The sequence below is a fragment of the Diceros bicornis genome, chromosome 33, assembly GCF_020826845.1.
Source record: "Diceros bicornis minor isolate mBicDic1 chromosome 33, mDicBic1.mat.cur, whole genome shotgun sequence".
In the NCBI taxonomy this organism is placed as follows: domain Eukaryota; kingdom Metazoa; phylum Chordata; class Mammalia; order Perissodactyla; family Rhinocerotidae; genus Diceros; species Diceros bicornis.
In genome coordinates, this window is record NC_080772.1 from 2,637,796 (window position 1) to 2,647,613 (window position 9,818).

A 9,818-nucleotide genomic window follows, 5' to 3' on the forward strand; every position below is an offset into this window, starting at 1 on the left:
TTTGTACCAGTACCATGCTGTTTTGATTACTATTGCTTTGTAGTATGTTTTGAAGTCAGGGATTGTGATGCCTCCAGCTTTGTTCTTTTTTCTTAGGATTGCTTTAGCTATTCGCGTCTTTTGTTGCCCCATATGAATTTTAGTATTCTTTTTTCTATTTCTGTGAAGAATGTCATTGGGATTCTGATTGGGATTGCATTGAATTTGTGGATTGCTTTAGGTAATATAGACATTTTAACTATGTTTATTCTTCCAATCCACGTGCATGAGATATCTTTCCATTTCTTTATGTCATCATCGATTTCTTTCAATAATGTCTTGTAGTTCTCATTGTATAGGTCTTTCACCTCCTTGGTAAGATTTATTCCTAGATATTTTATTCTTTTTGATGCAATTGTAAATGGTATCATCTTTTTGAGCTCTCTTTCTGTTAGTTCATTATTAGCATACAGAAATGCAACAGATTTTTATAGATTGATTTTGTACCCTGCAACTTTGCTGTAGTTGTTGATTATTTCTAATAGTTTTCCAATGGATTCTTTAGGGTTTTCTATATATAAAATCAGGTCATCTGCAAATAGTGAGAGTTTCACTTCTTCGTAACCTATTTGGATTCCTTTTATTCCTTTTTCTTGCCTAATTGCTCTGGCCAAAACCTCCAGTACCATGTTGAATAGGAGTGGTGAGAGTGGGCAGCCCTGCCTCGTTTCTGTTCTCAGAGGAACGGCTTTCAGTCTTTCCCCATTGAGTATGATGTTGACTGTGGGTTTGTCATAAATAGACTTTATTATGTTGAGGTACTTTCCTTCTACACCCATTTTGTTGCGAGTTTTTATCATAAATGGATGTTGTATCTTGTCAAATGCCTTCTCTGCGTCTATTGAGATGACCATGTGGTTTTTATTCTTTGTTTTGTTGATGTGATGTATCACGTTGATTGATTTGCGGTTGTTGAACCATGCCTGCGTCCCTGGTATAAATCCTACTTGATCATGGTGTATGATCTTTTCAATGTATTGCTGTATTTGGTTTGCCAATATTTTGTTGAAGATTTTTGCATCTATGTTCATCAGCGATATTGGCCTGTAATTTTCCTTCTTTGTATTGTCTTTGTCTGGCTTTGGTATCAGGGTGATGTTGGCCTCGTAGAATGATTTAGCAAGTGTTCCATCTTCCTCTATTTTTTGGAATAGTTTGAGAAGGATGGGTATTAAATCTTCTTTGAATGTTTGGTAAAATTCACCGGAGAAGCCATCTGCTCCTGGACTTCTGTTTTTTGGGAGGTTTTTGATTACTATTTCAGTCTCTTTACTTGTGATTGGTCTATTCAGATTCTCCATTTCTTCTTGGTTCAGTTTTGGGAGGTTGTATGAGTCTAAGAATTTATCCATTTCTTCTAGATTGTCCAATTTGTTGGCGTATAATTTCTCATAGTATTCTCTTATAATCCTCTGTATTTCCGTGGTATCCATTGTAATTTCTCGTCTTTCATTTCTAATTTTATTTACTTGAGCCCTTTCTCTTTTTTTCTTAGTAAGCCTGGCTAAGGGTTTGTCAATTTTGTTTATCTTCTCAAAGAACCAACTCTTTGTTTCATTAATCCTTTCTACTGTTTTTTTGGTCTCAATTTCATTTATTTCTGCTCTGATTTTTATTATTGCTCTCCTTCTGCTGACTTTGGGCTTTGTTCTTTTTCTAGTTCAATTTAAGGTTGCTTATTTGGGCTTTTTCTTGTTTGTTAAGGTGGGCTTGTATTGCTATGAGTTTCCCTCTCAGGACCGCTTTTGCTGCATCCCATATGGTTTGGTATGGCATATTTTCATTTTCCTTTGTTTCCAGATATTTTTTGATTTCTCCTTTAATTTCATCAATGATCCATTGGTTGTTCAGTAGCATGTTGTTTAATCTCCACATTTTTGTCACTTTCCCAGTTTTTTTTTCATGGTTGATTTCCAGTTTCATAGCATTATTGTCTGAAAAGATGCTTGTTATGATTTCAATCTTCTTAAATTTATTGAGGCTTGCTTTGTTTCCCAACATATGGTCTATCCTTGAAAATGTTCCATGCGCGCTTGAGTAGAATGTGTAGTCAGCTGTTTTTGGATGGAGTGCTCTGTATATGTCTACTAGGTCCGTGTCATGCAGTTTTTCATTTAAGTCTACTATTTCTTTATTGACTTTTTGTCTGGATGATCTATCCATTGATGTAAGTGGGGTATTAAGATCCCCTCCTATTATTGTGTTGTTGTTAATGTCTCCTTTTAGGTTTGTTAATAGTTGCTTTATGTACATTGGTGCTCCTATGTTGGGTGCATATATATTTATAAGTGATATGTCTTCTTGGTGGAGTGTCCCTTTTAGCGTTATATATTTCCCTGCTTTGTCTCTCTTAACCTGTTTTATCTTGAAGTCTACTTTCTCTGATATGAGTATGGCAACACCTGCTTTCGTTTGTTTGTCATTAGCTTGGAGTATTGTCTTCCATCCTTTCACTCTGAGCCTGTGCTTGTCTTTAGAGCTGAGATGTGTTTCCTGGAGGCAGCATATTGTTGGGTCTTGCTTTTTAAACCATCCTGCCACTCTGTATCTTTTGATTGGAGAGTTCAATCTATTTACATTTAGGGTAATTATTGATATATGAGGGCTTAATGTTGCTGTTTTGTCACTTATTTTCTGGTTCTTTTGCATTTCCTTTGTTTCTTGTCCCATTTGTTTCAGACTGCCAATTCAGTTTGGTTCTTCTGTCTTATGACTTTTCTAGTTTTCTCATTGTTTATCATATGTGATTTTGTGTTGATTGTTTGCTTAGTGGTTACCTTGAGGTTTGTATAAAAAATCTTGTGTATGAGATAGTCCATTATCTGATAGCCTCCTATTTCCTTATACTAAGTCAATTCAATCACTTTCCTCTTTGCCTTCTAAGTCGTTCTTGTTATACCTTATTCTATCTTGTGTTGTGGGTGTGTGTTTACAGTGATAAGGTTAAATTTATTTTTCGTGAATTCCTTCCTTTGATCTTTGATTTTGGTATTTAAGTGGTTGCTAACCTATTCCAGTAAGGATCTACTATTTTTCTGAGTTTGTCTACCTATTTTTCTCCTTGCTCCAAGCTTTGTATTCCCTTTCTCTTCTTTTTTTCAGGCCTGAGGGCCTTCTTGAGTATTTCTTGTAGTGGGGGGTCTCGTGGCCATGAACTCCCTTAGCTTTTGTTTTTCTGGGAAAGTTACTATTTCTCCATCATATTTGAAGGATATTTTTGCTGGATAAGAGTATTCTTGGCTGAAAGTTTTTGTTTTTCAGTATTTTGAATATGTCATTCCAGTCTCTCCTAGCCTGTAAAGTTTCTGTTGAGAAATCCGCTGAGAGCCTGATGGGAGTTCCTTTGTATGTTATCTTTGGTTTTTGTCTAGCTGCCCTTAATATTGTTTCTTTGTCATTGACTCTGGCTAGCCTCACCACTAGATGTCGTGGAGTGGGCCTTTGCCTGTTGACGTATTTAGGTAATCTGTTGGATTTGCTTACTGGTATTTCCTGCTTCTTCCCCAGATTTGGGAAGTTCTCAGCTATTATTTCCTTGACTAGGCTCTCTGTTCCTCTTTCCCTCTCTTCTCCCTCAGGAATACCTATAATTCTTATGTTACATTTCCTAATAGAGTCAGATATTCCTCGGAGACTTTCTTCATTTCTTTTTAGTCTTAGTTCTCTCTCCTCTTCCATCGAGCATATCTGTATTCCTATCCTCTATAATGCTAATTCTTTCCTCCATGTTGTCAGCTCTGTTCTTTAAAGATTCCAGGTTCTCTTTTATCTCCTCCATTGTGTTCTTCATCTCCATCAGCACTGATTGGATTTTCTTTATGATTTCAATCTCTTTTGTGAAGAAACTCCTAATCTCATTGAATTGTTTGTGCTGTCTTGTATTTCATTGAGTTTTTTAATGATAGCTATTTTGAAATCTCTGTTGTTTAGGTTATGGATTTCTGTGTCTTCACCGTTGGTTTCTGGGTGCTTGTCATTTTCCTTCTGGTCAGGTGATTTCATGTACCATTGCATTGTGGTTCCTGTATTGGCTTTGTTTTTCCTCATCCTGGAAATATCTGGTTGCAATTTCCACCCGCCGCCACTGTGTGGGGGTAAAGGGCTGTGTAATCTGTGCCCCCTGCACTCTGCCCTAGCTGTTTGCTGCGATCCGCAGGGTCCGGCTTGCGGGCGGGGGGTGCTCTCTCTTTTGCCCGCTGGGTCCGTGGCGTGGGGGGGCTTCTCATTCGCCCCTCGGTATCCGCTCTCCTGGGGTGCTCAGATATTGATGGTACCCCGTAGCAGTTCTGAGTGCTCTGTGTGGGAGTTTCCCACTGGCGGAGAGAGCCGGAAGGGCTATGGTTTCCCTGCAGAGGGCCGCCCCTACCCCCTCACTGGGAGCCATGTGGACCGGGATCGCTGATCTGATGGGGAGGGAGAAGAGTTCTCCTTACCTCTCTTCACTTCCTCCGGGGGCCTAGCACGTTCCTCTCTCAGATGTGCAGCAGTGTGAATCTTTCTGATCTTGCTTTTCACTGTCTAGGATTCTGTTGTTGGTCTGTGACTGTTCCTTTTGTTGTATCTTATTGGGGGAAGAGTTTACGGGAAAGCTCACTCTGCCGTGATGCTGACGTCACTCCTCCCATTCATGTTTTAATGAATATCCTTGAACTAAAGTCATTTTGAATATTTTAATAATTTCTTTAAAATTTTAAACATCTGTTTGAGTAGAATACGTTCACTTTTGTAAAAATTAAAACTACAGAAATATATAAAGTAAGAAGTGTAACAACTCCTATTTCTCACCTATCTCCCAACTTTTGTCCTTGTCCATGGTAAAATTTGGTGTGTCATCTCCTAGACTGTTTCCTGTGCTTTACATACATATTTCTCCACCTGTACAAATAGGTTGGATATATTTTTGGTGTATTTATTGGCTATGTTTTTGATTTTCCTGCTCTTTTACAGTTTAGTAGTTGTAAACATTGGTTTCTCGTTATTCCTTACATACTGAGGGTACCATCTTTTGCCTGTTATACATCCATGGAAAACATTTCCCTACCACATTGTTTATTTATGTATTCATTTGTTTGTTTCTTTCTTTCTTTGTTTTTTTGCTAACATCTGTCAATCCTCCTCTTTTTGCTGAGGAAGATTGGCCCTGGGCTAACATCCATGCCCATCTTCCTCCACTTTATATGGGATGCCACCACAGCTTGGCTTGATAAGCAGTGCATCGGTGCGCGCCCGGGATCCGAACCCCAGGCCACCACAGCAGAGTGCGTGCACTTAACCCCTACGCCACTGGGCCACTCAGCCACATTGTTCATTTAATCTGGATCAGTGCTTGTCTTTCCAGATGTCAGTAACACTTCAGGTGGGAAATGGCTCTATGTGACAGGCTGTTCAGGACCTCCTGGACCCCCAGGGCAACAACCATTAGGACAACACAAAGCAAGAAACAAAACCCATCCCGCGTGTTTCCAGATGCATCCTGGGGAAAGGACAGCTCCAGCTGAGGACTGCTGATGTCCTGGTCAGAGTTATCTGCTATGTTCTCCTATCACGTTAAAGCTGTTTCTGTAGTTTGTCGTACCTGATGGTACAGTTTGGTGCCTTTGTCTGTTTCTCTTGGTCAGACTGTGAAGGTTTCTCACTGTTACAGGTCTTTCCAGACAGCCAGCCCTTGACTCCATTGCTCAGGTCTACGTTCTTGTTCCTGCCTCGTGAATCCTCGCTTCCTTCTTCTGTCTTTGGTTTTATTGTGGTGGTGTTCTGGCTCCTGGAGGGAAGTGCTCAGCTTCTTCTTGTACAGGTGATATTCCCTGATACCTGCAGTGGAGGCTGTGTCCCTTCGTCTGTCCCTTTTTCCCCACGCCATGGATTTGCCTCATGCTGCTCTCCTTGCTGTTCATTTCTAAAGAGTTTGTCTGTCTGTCTGGATCCCCCCTTTAACCTGAGAGATTTAGAAGAGTGTGGACAGATTTTCAAGTGGATAGGTTGGGGGAGGGGAGCCAATATGTTGTGATTATTTTTTACTTTTATTGCTTGAAGGTCCAGTAATATGGTCACTTATAGATTTCTGCTTTGTGGACAATTTAGAGATTTCATTGTGGCTTAGCACACAGTCCATTGTGGTGATTGTTTCATTGTGGTTTGAGGAGAATGCATCCTCTCCACTAGTTGCTTATGTTGTTGTCCCTTGGGCTGAGGCCAGATCTAGCTTTTTTGTGTTCGTCAGCAGATCTGTTTCCTAACTTACTGTATCACTTGACCTGTGGATTTCTTTTTTTTTTTAATTTTTATTTATTTATTTATTTATTTTTCCCCCAAAGCCCCAGTAGATAGTTGTATGTCATAGCTGCACATCCTTCTAGTTGCTGCATGTGGGACACGGCCTCAGCATGGCCGGAGAAGCGGTGCGTCGGTGCGCGCCCGGGATCCGAACCTGGGCCGCCAGCAGCGGAGCACGCGCACTTAACCGCTAAGCCATGGGGCTGCCCCATGACCTGTGGATTTCTAAGAGAGGTAAGGTAGGTTTCCCTGTGATTCTGGAGGTGCCTGTGTCTTCTTGTTTGTCCAGTTTTGCTTTATGTTTCAAGACCATATTGTTAGGTGCATAAGTGTTGCTGACAGTTATCAACACAGAAAACCTCTTTTTGTCCGTTTAAAGTCTTATTTCTTTATCTCCTCATTTTCAACCATATTATATCTCTTTATTTTATGACTATATTTCAACTCAACTTGAGAGCCTTCGTCTTTTTATAGAGCAATTTCATCCATTCAGAATTGTGATTATTGATAAATTGGAAGTTGAGTCTACCATTTAATTTAATTTTTAATTTGTTAGGCTTTCTCATGATTTTTCTATTCTTCTAGTGGGTGTCTTTCAGCTTTTAGGAACAACAGTTTCTGCCTTTCTTTCTGGAAATGCTTAGAGTTGATCAATTCCTGTGTTCTACACTCTCAGCTCCTCACCTTCCACTCCCCAACTTGAGACTGTCTGATCTCAGTTCTGTGTTCTTATTTTCCCCATCAAGCAACCGTGATTGGATGTAAGTATACGTTTTATCGGTTACTTTGTTCACCACTATTTATTGTATGCAAATTTTTCCTCCTTTTTGGAAATATTTGATGCTATTTTGGAACTCATATGACAGTGAAATTTTGAGAGGAATCGAGTCTGAGATACTCCTTAGGTGCTGATGCTGGGGAGCTAGCACCTAAGCTCTTAAAGTTGCATCGGTGTGTCTGCAGAGTGAGGATGAGGTCAGAGATGTTTAAAAACGTGGAATTGAATGAGGTTTCCTGGAGACACTGCAGCTGTGGAAGGGCCCCAGGCCCAGCCTAGGAGCAGGCAGCGTTTGCAGAGGTGTAGCTGAAGAGGGTCCAGGAAAGGGGACTGAAATGGTGGAGCATGAGGTTGCAGGAGCCACGAGGGGAAAAGGGTATTGCAGAAAGGAGGGGTGCTCAGCTGGGTGGGATACAGCTCCGATCAGAATGGAGAGAAGATGGCTGGAGTCGGCCACGTGGGATCACTAGTGACCTCAGTCTCCTTGAGAGGGTGGGAATGAAGCTGGGTCTAGAGTGGGGGAAGGGGAGCCATGGGAGGGCAGTAGGGATGAGGCACTTTACTTAAGAGGTTTCGCCATGAAGGGGAGTCGGGCGAGTGGACAGTAGCCAAAAGGGAGCCTGGGTCCAAGGGAGAGTTTGTTTGTAAGGTGGAGATGAGCTAGCAGGTGCTGCAGGGAGGACCGGATGGAGAGGAGGAGGCTGAGGGCCCGGGAGGAGCGTGCTGGGCCCTGAGGAGGTGCAGGGCTGGGCTCCGCCGCCTGGGGAGGCGCAGAGAGCAAGAGGACAGATGTGCTGGTGGAAAGGGCGCCCTGCGCCTCTGCTCCTGTATTCCTGGAGCGTGAGGTGGGCAGTGGCTGGGAGTGGAGGGGCGATGCAGGAGGTGTTAGGTGAGCGGCAGGGGGAGGAGGGGGAGAGGGAGAGGGCGCTCTGGCTTGGTCTCCATGGCCCACCCGGAGACCCCCAATGGGGTCCCCTGTCACCAGCTGTTGTCTCTCTTTGATGTCTTCCTCAAAATGTCGGCTCTCTTGATGGTTCCCAGGGCTATTATGAATTTGTTCATCAATGAAGGAATCTTTGGGTCATTTTTTAGGGATTTTATGTCAAAGGGACTCTACATATGTTTATTCAGTCCATCATCTTTACCCAATCACTTTGTTATTGGACAGAGTCCGTACAACAAAGCAGCTGGGCCAGTGGCCTGCAGGTTCCAGGGTTCGGGGGGTTTGCCCTCCAGAAAGCCGGTGCTGATTGGCATTCTCACAGGACGTGGTGCTCTGTCCCTGAGCCCGCTCTAACTCTGGATGTCTCGACGTTGTAAATCCTGGGGCAGTTCTGTCAGGGCCCATCGTTGGCATTTCTGTGACCAGTGAGGGCGAACATTTTCCGTGTTCATTATCAGTCACTTCCCTGACTGTGCTGTCGCCTGCCTTGCTCACTGAGCTCCAAACCTTCCTGGTGAAACCAGGACGTTCACTCTCTATCCAGTGTGATTGCACGTTCCCTCAGTGTGCCCCTTGAGTACTTGCTTCAAAAATATCTGCTTCCTTCACATTCTTTGATTCCTTGTATATATAATCTAGATTTAATCTGGAGCTTTAAAAATGTTTTATTGTGGAAAACCTTGAACATTCACAAATTAAACAGAAAAGTGTGATAGCCCCCCATGTGCCTATTACCCAGCTTCAACATTTGTCAATATTCGGATATTCTTGTTTCATCCCTATTTCTACCCACTCCCTACCTTCCATTGATTAATTTTTAATTAATAGATTGTTTTTTAGGAAAGTTTTAGATGGACAGAGAAATTCAGCAGATAGTGCAGAGCATTTCTCCCTCCTCCCCTGCAGTTTCCCCTACTGTTAACATCTTGCATGACCACCTGTGTTAGTGCGGTTCTTTCCTCACAGGTGAGGAGCTGATGCTGCTACAGTGTTCGTAACCAAGTCCGTAGTTTACATTAAGGTTCGCTGTCTCACTGTCATGTGCTTGGATTTTGACATGCATAATCTCATGTGTCCACCACGACGGTATCCTACAGAAGAGTTGGATTGCCCTAAAAGTCCCTGTGCTCTGCCTCTTCGTTCCTTGCCTCCCAACTCCTGGCAACACTGATCTTTATAGTGTTTCCATACTTTTGCCTTTTCTAGAATGTCGTGTAATTGGAATACATGAAAACTATGGAACAGAGTATATAGCCTTTTCAGGTTGGCTTCTTTCACTTATCAATATGTATTTGAGGGTGCACTATGTCTTTTTGTGACTTAATAGCTCATTTCTTTTTTTTTTTCCCTTTTTGTATATTGAGTTAAAATATACATAACAAAAAAGTGTGCCATCTTAACCATTTTTAAGTGTACACTTCAGTGGCGTTAAATACATTTACACTATTGTACAGTTATCACCACCATTCATCCCCATAACTCTGGTAAATCTGAAACTCTATACCTATTAAACAATAACTCTCCCTTCTCCCCTCCCCCCAGCCCTTGGCAGCCACCATTCCACTTTGCATCTCTTATGATTTTGACTACTCTCAGTTCCTCGTGTAAGTGGAATCATACAGTATTTATCTTTTTGTGACTGGCTTATTTCTGTTAGCATAATGTCCCCAAGGTTAATCCATGTGTGGCATATTGCAGAATTTGCTTCCTTTTTAAGGCTGAATAATATTCCATTGTGTGGATATACTACATTTTGTGTATCCATTCATGCGTCAGTGGACACTT